This window comes from Hydractinia symbiolongicarpus, chromosome 9 (genome assembly GCF_029227915.1).
Source record: "Hydractinia symbiolongicarpus strain clone_291-10 chromosome 9, HSymV2.1, whole genome shotgun sequence".
In the NCBI taxonomy this organism is placed as follows: domain Eukaryota; kingdom Metazoa; phylum Cnidaria; class Hydrozoa; order Anthoathecata; family Hydractiniidae; genus Hydractinia; species Hydractinia symbiolongicarpus.
The window spans coordinates 1,425,962-1,443,773 of NC_079883.1; positions in this window are offsets into that span (position 1 = coordinate 1,425,962).

Sequence of the window (17,812 nt, forward strand, 5' to 3'; positions counted from 1 at the left end):
AAATCCTGGGCTTGGCCCGTATAGTCGAATATATACGAAGAAATTACCCTGTGAGTAAACTCATTTCCAGAACGATTTTTTAAATTATCTTTTCACCACTAAAACGCATGAAACTTGTAGTTTTCAAAAATGTTTTCATTTTTGATGAGACGCTGAATAAAATAAGTTTAATCGCCGGCAAACGAAAACCCGCGATTTCCCGTAAATCCCGGGCTTGGCCCGTATAGTCGAATATATACGAAGAAATTACCCTGTGAGTAAACTCATTTCCAGAACGATTTTTTAAATTATCTTTTCACCACTAAAACGCATGAAACTTGTAGTTTTCAAAAAAGTTTTCATTTTTGATGAGACGCTGAATAAAAGAAGTTTAATCGCCGGCAAACGAAAACCCGCGATTTCCCGTAAATCCCGGACTCGGCCTGTATAGTCAAAAGTATACAAAGAAAGTACCCAGGGAGTAAACTTATTTCCCGAACGATTTTTTAAATTATTTTTTCGCCACTAAAACGCATGAGACTTGTAGTTTTCAAAAATGTTTTCATTTTTGATGAGACGCTTAATGAGAGAGGTTCAATCTCCGGGAAACGAAAACCCGCGATTTCACGTAAATCCCGGGCTTGGCCCGTATAGTCGAATGTATACAAAGAAAGTACCCAGGGAGTAAACGCATTTCCCGAACGATTTCTTAAGTTATTGTTTCACCACTAAAACGGATGAGACTTGTAGTTTTCAAAAATGTTTTCATTTTTGATGAGACGCTTAATGAGAGAGGTTCAATCGCCGGCAAACGAAAACCCGCGATTTCCCGTAAATCCCGGACTCGGCCCGTATAGTCGAGTAAATACAAAGAAAATACCCAGGGAGTAAACTCATTTCCCGAACGATTTTTTAAATTATTTTTTCACCACTAAAACGTATGAGACTTGTAGTTTTCAAAAATGTTTTCATTTTTGATGAGACGCTGAAAAAAAGAAGTTTAATCGCCGGCAAACGAAAACCCGCGATTTCCCGTAAATCCCGGGCTTGGCCCGAATAGTCAAAAGTATACAAAGAAAGTACCCTGCGAGTAAATTCATTTCCAGAACGATTTTTTAAATTATCTTTTCACCACTAAAACGCACGAGACTTGTAGTTTTCAAAAATGTTTTCATTTTTGATGAGACGCTTAATGAAAGAGGTTTAATCGCCGGCAAACAAAAAACCCGCGATTTCCTGTAAATCCCGGGCTTGGCCCGTATAGACGAATGTATACAAAGAAAGTACCCTGTGAGTAAACTCATTTCCAGAACGAATTTTTAAATTATCTTTTCACCACTAAAACGCATGAGACTTGTAATTTTCAAAAATGTTTTCATTTTTGTAGAGACGCGGAATAAAAGAAGTTTAATCGCCGGCAAACGAAAACCCGCGATTTCCCGTAAATCCCGGACTCGGCCCGTATAGTCGAGTATATACAAAGAAAATACCCAGGAAGTAAACTCATTTCCCGAACGATTTTTTAAATTATTTTTTCACCACTAAAACGTATGAGACTTGTAGTTTTCAAAAATGTTTTCATTTTTGATGAGACGCTGAAAAAAAGACGTTTAATCGCCGGCAAACGAAAACCCGCGATTTCCCGTAAATCCCGGGCTTGGCCCGTATAGTCAAAAGTATACAAAGAAAGTACCCTGCGAGTAAATTCATTTCAAAGAACGATTTTTTAAATTATCTTTTCACCACTAAAACGCATGAGACTTGTAGTTTTCAAAAATGTTTTCATTTTTGATAAGACGCTAAATAAAAGATGTTTAATCGCCGGCAAACGAAAACCCGCGATTTCCCGTAAATCCCGGGCTTGGCCCGTATAGTCAAAAGTATACAAAGAAAGTACCCTGCGAGTAAATTCATTTCCAGAACGATTTTTTAAATTATCTTTTCACCACTAAAACGCATGAGACTTGTAGTTTTCAAAAATGTTTTCATTTTTGATAAGACGCTAAATAAAAGATGTTTAATCGCCGGCAAACGAAAACCCGCGATTTCCCGTAAATCCCGGACTCGGCCCGTATAGTCAAAAGTATACAAAGAAAGTACCCTGTGAGTAAACTCATTTCCAGAACGATTTTTTAAATTATCTTTTCACCACTAAAACGCATGAAACTTGTAGTTTTCAAAAATGTTTTCATTTTTGATGAGACGCTGAATAAAATAAGTTTAATCGCCGGCAAACGAAAACCCGCGATTTCCCGTAAATCCCGGGCTTGGCCCGTATAGTCGAATATATACGAAGAAATTACCCTGTGAGTAAACTCATTTCCAGAACGATTTTTTAAATTATCTTTTCACCACTAAAACGCATGAAACTTGTAGTTTTCAAAAATGTTTTCATTTTTGATGAGACGCTGAATAAAAGAAGTTTAATCGCCGGCAAACGAAAACCCGCGATTTCCCGTAAATCCCGGACTCGGCCTGTATAGTCAAAAGTATACAAAGAAAGTACCCAGGGAGTAAACTTATTTCCCGAACGATTTTTTAAATTATTTTTTCGCCACTAAAACGCATGAGACTTGTAGTTTTCAAAAATGTTTTCATTTTTGATGAGACGCTTAATGAGAGAGGTTCAATCTCCGGGAAACGAAAACCCGCGATTTCACGTAAATCCCGGGCTTGTCCCGTATAGTCGAATGTATACAAAGAAAGTACCCAGGGAGTAAACGCATTTCCCGAACGATTTCTTAAGTTATTGTTTCACCACTAAAACGGATGAGACTTGTAGTTTTTAAAAATGTTTTCATTTTTGATGAGACGCTTAATGAGAGAGGTTCAATCGCCGGCAAACGAAAACCCGCGATTTCCCGTAAATCCCGGACTCGGCCCGTATAGTCGAGTAAATACAAAGAAAATACCCAGGGAGTAAACTCATTTCCCGAACGATTTTTTAAATTATTTTTTCACCACTAAAACGTATGAGACTTGTAGTTTTCAAAAATGTTTTCATTTTTGATGAGACGCTGAAAAAAAGAAGTTTAATCGCCGGCAAACGAAAACCCGCGATTTCCCGTAAATCCCGGGCTTGGCCCGTATAGTCAAAAGTATACAAAGAAAGTACCCTGCGAGTAAATTCATTTCCAGAACGATTTTTTAAATTATCTTTTCACCACTAAAACGCACGAGACTTGTAGTTTTCAAAAATGTTTTCATTTTTGATGAGACGCTTAATGAAAGAGGTTTAATCGCCGGCAAACAAAAAACCCGCGATTTCCTGTAAATCCCGGGCTTGGCCCGTATAGACGAATGTATACAAAGAAAGTACCCTGTGAGTAAACTCATTTCCAGAACGAATTTTTAAATTATCTTTTCACCACTAAAACGCATGAGACTTGTAATTTTCAAAAATGTTTTCATTTTTGTAGAGACGCGGAATAAAAGAAGTTTAATCGCCGGCAAACGAAAACCCGCGATTTCCCGTAAATCCCGGACTCGGCCCGTATAGTCGAGTATATACAAAGAAAATACCCAGGAAGTAAACTCATTTCCCGAACGATTTTTTAAATTATTTTTTCACCACTAAAACGTATGAGACTTGTAGTTTTCAAAAATGTTTTCATTTTTGATGAGACGCTGAAAAAAAGACGTTTAATCGCCGGCAAACGAAAACCCGCGATTTCCCGTAAATCCCGGGCTTGGCCCGTATAGTCAAAAGTATACAAAGAAAGTACCCTGCGAGTAAATTCATTTCCAGAACGATTTTTTAAATTATCTTTTCACCTTTAAAACGCATGAGACTTGTAGTTTTCAAAAATGTTTTCATTTTTGATAAGACGCTAAATAAAAGATGTTTAATCGCCGGCAAACGAAAACCCGCGATTTCCCGTAAATCCCGGACTCGGCCCGTATAGTCAAAAGTATACAAAGAAAGTACCCTGTGAGTAAACTCATTTCCAGAACGAATTTTTAAATTATCTTTTCACCACTAAAACGCATGAGACTTGTAATTTTCAAAAATGTTTTCATTTTTGATGAGACGCGGAATAAAAGAAGTTTAATCGCCGGCAAACGAAAACCCGCGCATTCCCGTAAATCCCGGACTCGGCCCGTATAGCCAATAGTATACAAAGAAAGTACCCAGGGAGTAAACTCATTTCCCGAAGGATTTTTTAAATTATTTTTTCACCACTAAAACGCATGACACTTGCAGTTTTCAAAAATGTTTTCATTTTTGATGAGACGCTGAATAAAATAAGTTTAATCGCTGGCAAACGAAAACCCGCGATTTCCCGTAAATCCTTGGCTTGGCCCGTATAGTCGAATATATACGAAGAAATTACCCTGTGAGTAAACTCATTTCCAGAACGATTTTTTAAATTATCTTTTCACCACTAAAACGCATGAAACTTGTAGTTTTCAAAAATGTTTTCATTTTTGATGAGACGCTGAATAAAATAAGTTTAATCGCCGGCAAACGAAAACCCGCGATTTCCCGTAAATCCCGGGCTTGGCCCGTATAGTCGAATATATACGAAGAAATTACCCTGTGAGTAAACTCATTTCCAGAACGATTTTTTAAATTATCTTTTCACCACTAAAACGCATGAAACTTGTAGTTTTCAAAAATGTTTTCATTTTTGATGAGACGCTGAATAAAAGAAGTTTAATCGCCGGCAAACGAAAACCCGCGATTTCCCGTAAATCACGGACTCGGCCTGTATAGTCAAAAGTATACAAAGAAAGTACCCAGGGAGTAAACTTATTTCCCGAACGACTTTTTAAATTATTTTTTCGCCACTAAAACGCATGAGACTTGTAGTTTTCAAAAATGTTTTCATTTTTGATGAGACGCTTAATGAGAGAGGTTCAATCTCCGGGAAACGAAAACCCGCGATTTCACGTAAATCCCGGGCTTGGCCCGTATAGTCGAATGTATACAAAGAAAGTACCCAGGGAGTAAACGCATTTCCCGAACGATTTCTTAAGTTATTGTTTCACCACTAAAACGGATGAGACTTGGAGTTTTCAAAAACGTTTTCATTTTCGATGAGACGCTGAATAAAAGAAGTTTAATCGCCGGCAAACGAAAACCCGCAAATTCCCGTAAATCCCGGACAATGCCCGTATAGCCAGAAGTATACAAAGAAAGTACCCAGGGAGTAAACTCAATTCCCGAACGATTTTTTAAATTACTTTTTCACCACTAAAACGTATGAGACTTGTAGTTTTCAAAAATGTTTTCATTTTTGATGAGACGCTGAATAAAAGAAGTTTAATCGCCGGGAAACGAAAACCCGCGATTTCCTGTAAATCCCGGACTCGGCCCGTATAGTCAAAAGTATACAAAGAAAGTACCCTGCGCGTAAACTCATTTCCAGAACGATTTTTTAAATTATTTTTTCACCAGTAAAACGCATGAGACTTGTAGTTTTCAAAAATGTTTTCATTTTTGATGAGACGCTGAATAAAAGATGTATAATCGCCGGAAAACAAAAACCCGCGATTTCCCGTAAATCCCGGACTTGGCCCGTATAGTCAAAAGTATACAAAGAAAATACCCAGGGAGTAAACTCATTTCCCGAACAATTATAAAAAATAATTTTTTCACCACTAAAACGTATGAGACTTGTAGTTTTCAAAAATGTTTTCATTTTTGATGAGACGCTGAATAAAAGAAGTTTAATCGCCGGCAAACGAAAACCCGCGATTTCCCGTAAATCCCGGACTCGGCCCGTATAGTCAAAAGTATACAAAGAAAGTACCCTGCGAGTAAACTCATTTCCAGAACGATTTTTTAAATTATCTTTTCACCACTAAAACGCACGAGACTTGTAGTTTTCAAAAATGTTTTAATTTTTGATGAGACGCTGAATAAAAGAAGTTTAATCGCCGGCAAACGAAAACCCGCGAATTCCCGTAAATCCCGGACTCGGCCCGTATAGTCAAAAGTATACAAAGAAAATACGCAGGGAGTAAACTCATTTCCAGAACGATTTTTTAAATTATCTTTTCACCACTAAAACGCATGAGACTTGTAGTTTTCAAAAAAGTTTTCATTTTTGATGAGACGCTGAATAAAAGATGTTTAATCGCCGGCAAACGAAAACCCGCGATTTCCCGTAAATCCCGGACTCGGCCCGTATAGTCAAAAGTATACAAAGAAAGTACCCAGGGAGTAAACTCATTTCCCGAACGATTTTTTAAATTATTTTTTCACCACTAAAACGCATGAGACTTGTAGTTTACCGGAATGTTTTCATTTTTGATGAGACGCTTAATGAAAGAAGTTTAATCGCCGGCAAACGAAAACCCGCGAATTCCCGTAAATCCCGGACTCGGCCCGTATAGTCAAAAGTATACAAAGAAAATACGCAGAACGATTTTTTAAATTATCTTTTCACCACTAAAACGCATGAGACTTGTAGTTTTCAAAAAAGTTTTCATTTTTGATGAGACGCTGAATAAAAGATGTTTAATCGCCGGCAAACGAAAACCCGCGATTTCCCGTAAATCCCGGACTCGGCCCGTATAGTCAAAAGTATACAAAGAAAGTACCCAGGGAGTAAACTCATTTCCCGAACGATTTTTTAAATTATTTTTTCACCACTAAAACGCATGAGACTTGTAGTTTACCGGAATGTTTTCATTTTTGATGAGACGCTTAATGAAAGAAGTTTAATCGCCGGCAAACGAAAACCCGCGATTTCCCGTAAATCCAGGGCTTGGCCCGTATAGTCGAATGTATACAAAGAAAGTACCCTGTGAGTAAACTCATTTCCCGAACGATTTTTTAAATTATTTTTTCACCACTAAAACGCATGAGACTTGTAGTTTTCAAAAATGTTTTCATTTTTGATGAGACGCTGAATAAAAGATGTTTAATCGCCGGAAAACGAAAACCCGCGATTTCCCGTAAATCCCGGACTTGGCCCGTATAGTCAAAATTATACAAAGAAAATACCCAGGGAGTAAACTCATTTCCCGAACGATTTTTAAAATTATTTTTCCATCACTAAAACGTATGAGACTTGTAGTTTTAAAAAATGTTTTCATTTTTGATGAGACGCTGAATAAAAGATGTTTAATCGCCGGCAAACGAAAACCCGCGATTTCCCGTAAATCCCGGAGTCGGCCCGTATAGTCATAAGTATACAAAGAAAGTACCCAGGAAGTAAACGCATTTCCCGAACGATTTTTTAAATTATTTTTTCACCACTAAAACGCATAAGACTTGTAGTTTTCCGGAATGTGTTCATTTTTGATGAGACGCTTAATGAAAGAAGTTTAATCGCCGACAAACGAAAACCTGCTATTTCCCGTAAATCCCAGACTCGGCCCGTATAGTCGAATGTATACAAAGAAAGTACCCTGTGAGTAAACTCATTTCTCGAACGATTTTTTAAATTATTTATTCACCACTAAAACGCATGAGACTTGTAGTTTTCAAAAATGTTTTCATTTTTTATGAGACGCTGAATAAAAGAAGTTTAATCTCCGGCAAACGAAAACTCGCGAATTCCCGTAAATCCCGGACTCGACCCGTGTAGTCAAAAGTATACAAAGAAAATACCCAGGGAGTAAACTCATTTCCAGAACGATTTTTTAAATTATCTTTTCACCACTAAAACGCGTGAGACTTGTAGTTTTCAAAAATGTTTTCATTTTTGATAAGACGCTGAATAAAAGATGTTTAATCGACGGCAAAGGAAAACCCGGGATTTCCCGTAAATCCCGGGCTTGGCCCGTATAGTCGAATGTATACAAAGAAAGTACCCTGTGAGTAAACTCATTTTCCGAACGATTTTTGAAATTATTTTTCCACCACTAAAACGCACGAGACTTGTAGTTTTCAAAAATGTTTTCATTTTTGATGAGACGCTGAATGAAAGAAGTTTAATCGCCGGCAAACGAAAACCCGCGATTTCCCGTAAACCCCGTGCTTGGCCCGTATAGTGGAGTATATACAAATAAAGTACCCTGTGAGTAAACTCATTTCCAGAACGATTTTTTAAATTACCTTTTCACCATTAAAACGCATGAGACTTGTAATCTTCAAAAATGTTTTCATTTTTGATGAGACGCGGAATAAAAGAAGTTTAATGGCCGGCAAACGAAAACCCGCAATTTCCCGTAAATCCCGGACTCGGCCCGTATAGTCAAAAGTATACAAAGAAAATACCCAGGGAGTAAACTCGTTTCCCGAACGATTTTTTAAATTATTTTTTCACCACTAAAACGTATGAGACTCGTAGTTTTCAAAAATGTTTTCATTTTTGATGACACGCTTAATAAAAGAAGTTTAATCGCTGGCAAACGAAAACCCGCGATTTTCCGTAAATCCCGGACTCGGCCCGTATAGTCAAAAGTATACAAAGAAAGTATCCTGCGAGTAAACTCATTTCCAGAATGATTTTTTAAATTATTTTTTCACCACTAAAACGTATGAGACTCGTAGTTTTCAAAAATGTTTTCATTTTTGATGACACGCTTAATAAAAGAAGTTTAATCGCTGGCAAACGAAAACCCGCGATTTCCCGTAAATCCCGGACTCGGCCCGTATAGTCAAAAGTATACAAAGAAAGTATCCTGCGAGTAAACTCATTTCCAGAATGATTTTTTAAAATATCTTTTCACCACTAAAACGCATGAGACTTGTAGTCTTCAAAAATGTTTTCATTTTTGATTAGACGCTGAATGAAAGAAGTTTAATCGCCGGCAAACGAAAACCCGCGATTTCCCGTAAATCCCGTGCTTGGCCCGTATAGTGGAGTATATACAAAGAAAGTACCCTGTGAGTAAACTCATTTCCAGAACGATTTTTTAAATTATCTTTTCACCATTAAAACGCATGAGACTTGTAGTCTTCAAAAATGTTTTCATTTTTGATGAGACGCGGAATAAAAGAAGTTTAATGGCCGGCAAACGAAAACCCGCAGTTTCCCGTAAATCCCGGACTCGGCCCGTATAGTCAAAAGTATACAAAGAAAATACCCAGGGAGTAAACTCGTTTCCCGAACGATTTTTTAAATTATTTTTTCACCAGTAAAACGTATGAGACTCGTAGTTTTCAAAAATGTTTTCATTTTTGATGACACGCTTAATAAAAGAAGTTTAATCGCTGGCAAACAAAAACCCGCGATTTCCCGTAAATCCCGGACTCGGCGCGTATAGTCAAAAGTATACAAAGAAAGTATCCTGCGAGTAAACTCATTTCCAGAATGATTTTTTAAAATATCTTTTCACCACTAAAACGCATGAGACTTGTAGTCTTCAAAAATGTTTTCATTTTTGATGAGACGCGGAATAGAAGAAGTTTAATCGCCGGCAAACGAAAACCCGCGATTTCCCGTAAATCCCGGACTCGGCCCGTATAGTCAAAAGTATACAAAGAAAATACCCAGGGAGTAAACTCATTTCCCGAACGATTTTTTAAATTATTTTTTCACCACTAAAACGTATGAGACTCGTAGTTTTCAAAAATGTTTTCATTTTTGATGAGACGCTGAATAATAGAAGTTTAATCGCCAGCAAACGAAAACCCGCGATTTCCCGTAAATCCCGGACTCGGCCCGTATAGTCAAAAGTATACAAAGAAAGTACCCTGCGAGTAAACCCATTTCCAGAACGATTTTTTAAATTATCTTTTCACCACTAAAACGCACGAGGCTTGTAGTTTTCAAAAATGTTTTCATTTTTGATGAGACGCAGAATAAAAGAAGTTTAATCGCCGGCAAACGAAAACCCGCGAATTCCCGTAAATCCCGGACTCGGCCCGTATAGTCAAAAGTATACAAAGAAAATACCCAGGGAGTAAACTCATTTCCAGAACGATTTTTTAAATTATCTTTTCACCACTAAAACGCATGAGACTTGTAGTTTTCAAAAATGTTTTCATTTTTGATGAGACGCTGAATAAAGGAAGTTTAATCGCCGGCAAACGAAAACCAGCGATTTACCGTAAATCCCGTGCTTGGCCCGTATAGTCGAGTATATACAAAGAAAGTACCCTGTGAGTAAACTCATTTCCAGAACGATTTTTTAAATTATCTTTTCACCACTAAAAGGCATGAGACTTGTAGTTTTCAAAAATGTTTTCATTTTTGATGAGACTCTGAATAAAAGAAGTTTAATCGCCGATAAACGAAAACCTGCGATTTCCCGTAAATCCCGGGCTTGGCCCGTATAGTCGAATGTATACAAAGAAAGTACCCTGCGAGTAAACTCATTTCCAGAATGATTTTTTTAATTATCTTTTCACCACTAAAACGCATGAGACTTGTAGTCTTCAAAAATGTTTTCATTTTTGATGAGACGCGGAATAGAAGAAGTTTAATCGCCGGCAAACGAAAACCCGCGATTTCCCGTAAATCCCGGACTCGGCCCGTATAGTCAAAAGTATACAAAGAAAATACCCAGGGAGTAAACTCATTTCCCGATCGATTTTTTAAATTATTTTTTCACCACTAAAACGTATGAGACTTGTAGTTTTCAAAAATGTTTTCATTTTTGATGAGACGCTGAATAATAGAAGTTTAATCGCCAGCAAACGAAATTTCCCGTAAATCCCTGACTCGGCCCGTATAGTCAAAAGTATACAAAGAAAGTACCCTGCGAGTAAACCCATTTCCAGAACGATTTTTTAAATTATCTTTTCACCACTAAAACGCACGAGGCTTGTAGTTTTCAAAAATGTTTTCATTTTTAATGAGACGCTGAATAAAAGAAGTTTAATCGCCGGCAAACGAAAACCCGCGAATTCCCGTAAATCCCGGACTCGCCCCGTTTAGTCAAAAGTATACAAAGAAAATACCCAGGGAGTAAACTCATTTCCAGAACGATTTTTTAAATTATCTTTTCACCAATAAAACGCATGAGACTTGTAGTTTTCAAAAATGTTTTCATTTTTGATGAGACGCTGAATAAAAGAAGTTTAATCGCCGGCAAACGAAAACCCGCGATTTCCCGTAAATCCCGTGCTTGGCCCGTATAGTCGAGTATATACAAAGAAAGTACCCTGTGAGTAAACTCATTTCCAGAACGATTTTTTAAATTATCTTTTCACCACTAAAAGGCATGAGACTTGTAGTTTTCAAAAATGTTTTCATTTTTGATGAGACTCTGAAAAAAAGAAGTTTAATCGCCGACAAACGAAAACCTGCGATTTCCCGTAAATCCCGGGCTTGGCCCGTATAGTCGAATGTATACAAAGAAAGTACCCTGTGAGTAAACTCATTTCTCGAACGAATTTTTAAATTATTTATTCACCACTAAAACGCATGAGACTTGTATTTTTTAAAAATGTTTTCATTTTTGATGAGACGCTTAATGAGAGAGGTTCAATCGCCGGCAAACGAAAACCCGCGATTTCCCGTAAATCCCGGACTCGGCCCGTATAGTCGAGTAAATACAAAGAAAATACCCAGGGAGTAAACTCATTTCCCGAACGATTTTTTAAATTATTTTTTCACCACTAAAACGTATGAGACTTGTAGTTTTCAAAAATGTTTTCATTTTTGATGAGACGCTGAAAAAAAGAAGTTTAATCGCCGGCAAACGAAAACCCGCGATTTCCCGTAAATCCCGGGCTTGGCCCGTATAGTCAAAAGTATACAAAGAAAGTACCCTGCGAGTAAATTCATTTCCAGAACGATTTTTTAAATTATCTTTTCACCACTAAAACGCACGAGACTTGTAGTTTTCAAAAATGTTTTCATTTTTGATGAGACGCTTAATGAAAGAGGTTTAATCGCCGGCAAACAAAAAACCCGCGATTTCCTGTAAATCCCGGGCTTGGCCCGTATAGACGAATGTATACAAAGAAAGTGCCCTGTGAGTAAACTCATTTCCAGAACGAATTTTTAAATTATCTTTTCACCACTAAAACGCACGAGACTTGTAATTTTCAAAAATGTTTTCATTTTTGTAGAGACGCGGAATAAAAGAAGTTTAATCGCCGGCAAACGAAAACCCGCGATTTCCCGTAAATCCCGGACTCGGCCCGTATAGTCGAGTATATACAAAGAAAATACCCAGGAAGTAAACTCATTTCCCGAACGATTTTTTAAATTATTTTTTCACCACTAAAACGTATGAGACTTGTAGTTTTCAAATATGTTTTCATTTTTGATGAGACGCTGAAAAAAAGACGTTTAATCGCCGGCAAACGAAAACCCGCGATTTCCCGTAAATCCCGGGCTAGGCCCGTATAGTCAAAAGTATACAAAGAAAGTACCCTGCGAGTAAATTCATTTCCAGAACGATTTTTTAAATTATCTTTTCACCACTAAAACGCATGAGACTTGTAGTTTTCAAAAATGTTTTCATTTTTGATAAGACGCTAAATAAAAGATGTTTAATCGCCGGCAAACGAAAACCCGCGATTTCCCGTAAATCCCGGACTCGGCCCGTATAGTCAAAAGTATACAAAGAAAGTACCCTGTGAGTAAACTCATTTCCAGAACGAATTTTTAAATTATCTTTTCACCACTAAAACGCATGAGACTTGTAATTTTCAAAAATGTTTTCATTTTTGATGAGACGCGGAATAAAAGAAGTTTAATCGCCGGCAAACGAAAACCCGCGATTTTCCGTAAATCCCGGACTCGGCCTGTATAGTCAAAAGTATACAAAGAATGTACCCTGCGAGTAAACTCATTTCCAGAACGATTTTTTAAATTATCTTTTCACCACTAAAACGCATGAGACTTGTAGTTTTCAAAAATGTTTTCATTTTTGATAAGACGCTGAAGAAAAGATGTTTAATCGACGGCAAAGGAAAACCCGGGATTTCCCGTAAATCCCGGGCTTGGCCCGTATAGTCGAATGTATACAAAGAAAGTACCCTGTGAGTAAACTCATTTTCCGAACGATTTTTGAAATTATTTTTCCACCACTAAAACGCACGAGACTTGTAGTTTTCAAAAATGTTTTCATTTTTGATGAGACGCTGAATGAAAGAAGTTTAATCGCCGGCAAACGAAAACCCGCGATTTCCCGTAAACCCCGTGCTTGGCCCGTATAGTGGAGTATATACAAAGAAAGTACCCTGTGAGTAAACTCATTTCCAGAACGATTTTTTAAATTATCTTTTCACCATTAAAACGCATGAGACTTGTAATCTTCAAAAATGTTTTCATTTTTGATGAGACGCGGAATAAAAGAAGTTTAATGGCCGGCAAACGAAAACCCGCAATTTCCCGTAAATCCCGGACTCGGCCCGTATAGTCAAAAGTATACAAAGAAAATACCCAGGGAGTAAACTCGTTTCTCGAACGATTTTTTAAATTATTTTTTCACCACTAAAACGTATGAGACTCGTAGTTTTCAAAAATGTTTTCATTTTTGATGACACGCTTAATAAAAGAAGTTTAATCGCTGGCAAACGAAAACCCGCGATTTCCCGTAAATCCCGGACTCGGCCCGTATAGTCAAAAGTATACAAAGAAAGTACCCTGTGAGTAAACTCATTTCCCGAACGATTTTTTAAATTATTTTTTCACCACTAAAACGTATGAGACTTGTAGTTTTCAAAAATGTTTTCATTTTTGATGAGACGCTGAAAAAAAGACGTTTAATCGCCGGCAAACGAAAACCCGCGATTTCCCGTAAATCCCGGGCTTGGCCCGTATAGTCAAAAGTATACAAAGAAAGTACCCTGCGAGTAAATTCATTTCCAGAACGATTTTTTAAATTATCTTTTCACCACTAAAACGCATGAGACTTGTAGTTTTCAAAAATGTTTTCATTTTTGATAAGACGCTAAATAAAAGATGTTTAATCGCCGGCAAACGAAAACCCGCGATTTCCCGTAAATCCCGGACTCGGCCCGTTTAGTCAAAAGTATACAAAGAAAGTACCCTGTGAGTAAACTCATTTCCAGAACGAATTTTTAAATTATCTTTTCACCACTAAAACGCATGAGACTTGTAGTTTTCAAAAATGTTTTCATTTTTGATAAGACGCTAAATAAAAGATGTTTAATCGCCGGCAAACGAAAACCCGCGATTTCCCGTAAATCCCGGACTCGGCCCGTATAGTCAAAAGTATACAAAGAAAGTACCCTGTGAGTAAACTCATTTCCAGAACGAATTTTTAAATTATCTTTTCACCACTAAAACGCATGAGACTTGTAATTTTCAAAAATGTTTTCATTTTTGATGAGACGCGGAATAAAAGAAGTTTAATCGCCGGCAAACGAAAACCCGCGATTTTCCGTAAATCCCGGACTCGGCCTGTATAGTCAAAAGTATACAAAGAATGTACCCTGCGAGTAAACTCATTTCCAGAACGATTTTTTAAATTATCTTTTCACCACTAAAACGCATGAGACTTGTAGTTTTTAAAAATGTTTTCATTTTTGATAAGACGCTGAATAAAAGATGTTTAATCGACGGCAAAGGAAAACCCGGGATTTCCCGTAAATCCCGGGCTTGGCCCGTATAGTCGAATGTATACAAAGAAAGTACCCTGTGAGTAAACTCATTTTCCGAACGATTTTTGAAATTATTTTTCCACCACTAAGACGCACGAGACTTGTAGTTTTCAAAAATGTTTTCATTTTTGATGAGACGCTGAATGAAAGAAGTTTAATCGCCGGCAAACGAAAACCCGCGATTTCCCGTAAACCCCGTGCTTGGCCCGTATAGTGGAGTATATACAAAGAAAGTACCCTGTGAGTAAACTCATTTTCCGAACGATTTTTGAAATTATTTTTCCACCACTAAGACGCACGAGACTTGTAGTTTTCAAAAATGTTTTCATTTTTGATGAGACGCTGAATGAAAGAAGTTTAATCGCCGGCAAACGAAAACCCGCGATTTCCCGTAAACCCCGTGCTTGGCCCGTATAGTGGAGTATATACAAAGAAAGTACCCTGTGAGTAAACTCATTTCCAGAACGATTTTTTAAATTATCTTTTCACCATTAAAACGCATGAGACTTGTAATCTTCAAAAATGTTTTCATTTTTGATGAGACGCGGAATAAAAGAAGTTTAATGGCCGGCAAACGAAAACCCGCAATTTCCCGTAAATCCCGGACTCGGCCCGTATAGTCAAAAGTATACAAAGAAAATACCCAGGGAGTAAACTCGTTTCCCGAACGATTTTTTAAATTATTTTTTCACCACTAAAACGTATGAGACTCGTAGTTTTCAAAAATGTTTTCATTTTTGATGACACGCTTAATAAAAGAAGTTTAATCGCTGGCAAACGAAAACCCGCGATTTTCCGTAAATCCCGGACTCGGCCCGTATAGTCAAAAGTATACAAAGAAAGTATCCTGCGAGTAAACTCATTTCCAGAATGATTTTTTAAATTATTTTTTCACCACTAAAACGTATGAGACTCGTAGTTTTCAAAAATGTTTTCATTTTTGATGACACGCTTAATAAAAGAAGTTTAATCGCTGGCAAACGAAAACCCGCGATTTCCCGTAAATCCCGGACTCGGCCCGTATAGTCAAAAGTATACAAAGAAAGTATCCTGCGAGTAAACTCATTTCCAGAATGATTTTTTAAAATATCTTTTCACCACTAAAACGCATGAGACTTGTAGTCTTCAAAAATGTTTTCATTTTTGATTAGACGCTGAATGAAAGAAGTTTAATCGCCGGCAAACGAAAACCCGCGATTTCCCGTAAATTCCGTGCTTGGCCCGTATAGTGGAGTATATACAAAGAAAGTACCCTGTGAGTAAACTCATTTCCAGAACGATTTTTTAAATTATCTTTTCACCATTAAAACGCATGAGACTTGTAGTCTTCAAAAATGTTTTCATTTTTGATGAGACGCGGAATAAAAGAAGTTTAATGGCCGGCAAACGAAAACCCGCAGTTTCCCGTAAATCCCGGACTCGGCCCGTATAGTCAAAAGTATACAAAGAAAATACCCAGGGAGTAAACTCGTTTCCCGAACGATTTTTAAAATTATTTTTTCACCAGTAAAACGTATGAGATTCGTAGTTTTCAAAAATGTTTTCATTTTTGATGACACGCTTAATAAAAGAAGTTTAATCGCTGGCAAACAAAAACCCGCGATTTCCCGTAAATCCCGGACTCGGCCCGTATAGTCAAAAGTATACAAAGAAAGTATCCTGCGAGTAAACTCATTTCCAGAATGATTTTTTAAAATATCTTTTCACCACTAAAACGCACGAGGCTTGTAGTTTTCAAAAATGTTTTCATTTTTGATGAGACGCTGAATAAAAGAAGTTTAATCGCCGGCAAACGAAAACCCGCGAATTCCCGTAAATCCCGGACTCGGCCCGTTTAGTCAAAAGTATACAAAGAAAATACCCAGGGAGTAAACTCATTTCCAGAACGATTTTTTAAATTATCTTTTCACCACTAAAACGCATGAGACTTGTAGTTTTCAAAAATGTTTTCATTTTTGATGAGACGCTGAATAAAGGAAGTTTAATCGCCGGCAAACGAAAACCAGCGATTTCCCGTAAATCCCGTGCTTGGCCCGTATAGTCGAGTATATACAAAGAAAGTACCCTGTGAGTAAACTCATTTCCAGAACGATTTTTTAAATTATCTTTTCACCACTAAAAGGCATGAGACTTGTAGTTTTCAAAAATGTTTTCATTTTTGATGAGACTCTGAATAAAAGAAGTTTAATCGCCGATAAACGAAAACCTGCGATTTCCCGTAAATCCCGGGCTTGGCCCGTATAGTCGAATGTATACAAAGAAAGTACACTGCGAGTAAACTCATTTCCAGAATGATTTTTTTAATTATCTTTTCACCACTAAAACGCATGAGACTTGTAGTCTTCAAAAATGTTTTCATTTTTGATGAGACGCGGAATAGAAGAAGTTTAATCGCCGGCAAACGAAAACCCGCGATTTCCCGTAAATCCCGGACTCGGCCCGTATAGTCAAAAGTATACAAAGAAAATACCCAGGGAGTAAACTCATTTCCCGATCGATTTTTTAAATTATTTTTTCACCACTAAAACGTATGAGACTTGTAGTTTTCAAAAATGTTTTCATTTTTGATGAGACGCTGAATAATAGAAGTTTAATCGCCAGCAAACGAAATTTCCCGTAAATCCCTGACTCGGCCCGTATAGTCAAAAGTATACAAAGAAAGTACCCTGCGAGTAAACCCATTTCCAGAACGATTTTTTAAATTATCTTTTCACCACTAAAACGCACGAGGCTTGTAGTTTTCAAAAATGTTTTCATTTTTAATGAGACGCTGAATAAAAGAAGTTTAATCGCCGGCAAACGAAAACCCGCGAATTCCCGTAAATCCCGGACTCGCCCCGTATAGTCAAAAGTATACAAAGAAAATACCCAGGGAGTAAACTCATTTCCAGAACGATTTTTTAAATTATCTTTTCACCAATAAAACGCATGAGACTTGTAGTTTTCAAAAATGTTTTCATTTTTGATGAGACGCTGAATAAAAGAAGTTTAATCGCCGGCAAACGAAAACCCGCGATTTCCCGTAAATCCCGTGCTTGGCCCGTATAGTCGAGTATATACAAAGAAAGTACCCTGTGAGTAAACTCATTTCCAGAACGATTTTTTAAATTATCTTTTCACCACTAAAAGGCATGAAACTTGTAGTTTTCAAAAATGTTTTCATTTTTGATGAGACTCTGAAAAAAAGAAGTTTAATCGCCGACAAACGAAAACCTGCGATTTCCCGTAAATCCCGGGCTTGGCCCGTATAGTCGAATGTATACAAAGAAAGTACCCTGTGAGTAAACTCATTTCTCGAACGAATTTTTAAATTATTTATTCACCACTAAAACGCATGAGACTTGTAGTCTTCAAAAATGTTTTCATTTTTGATTAGACGCTGAATGAAAGAAGTTTAATCGCCGGCAA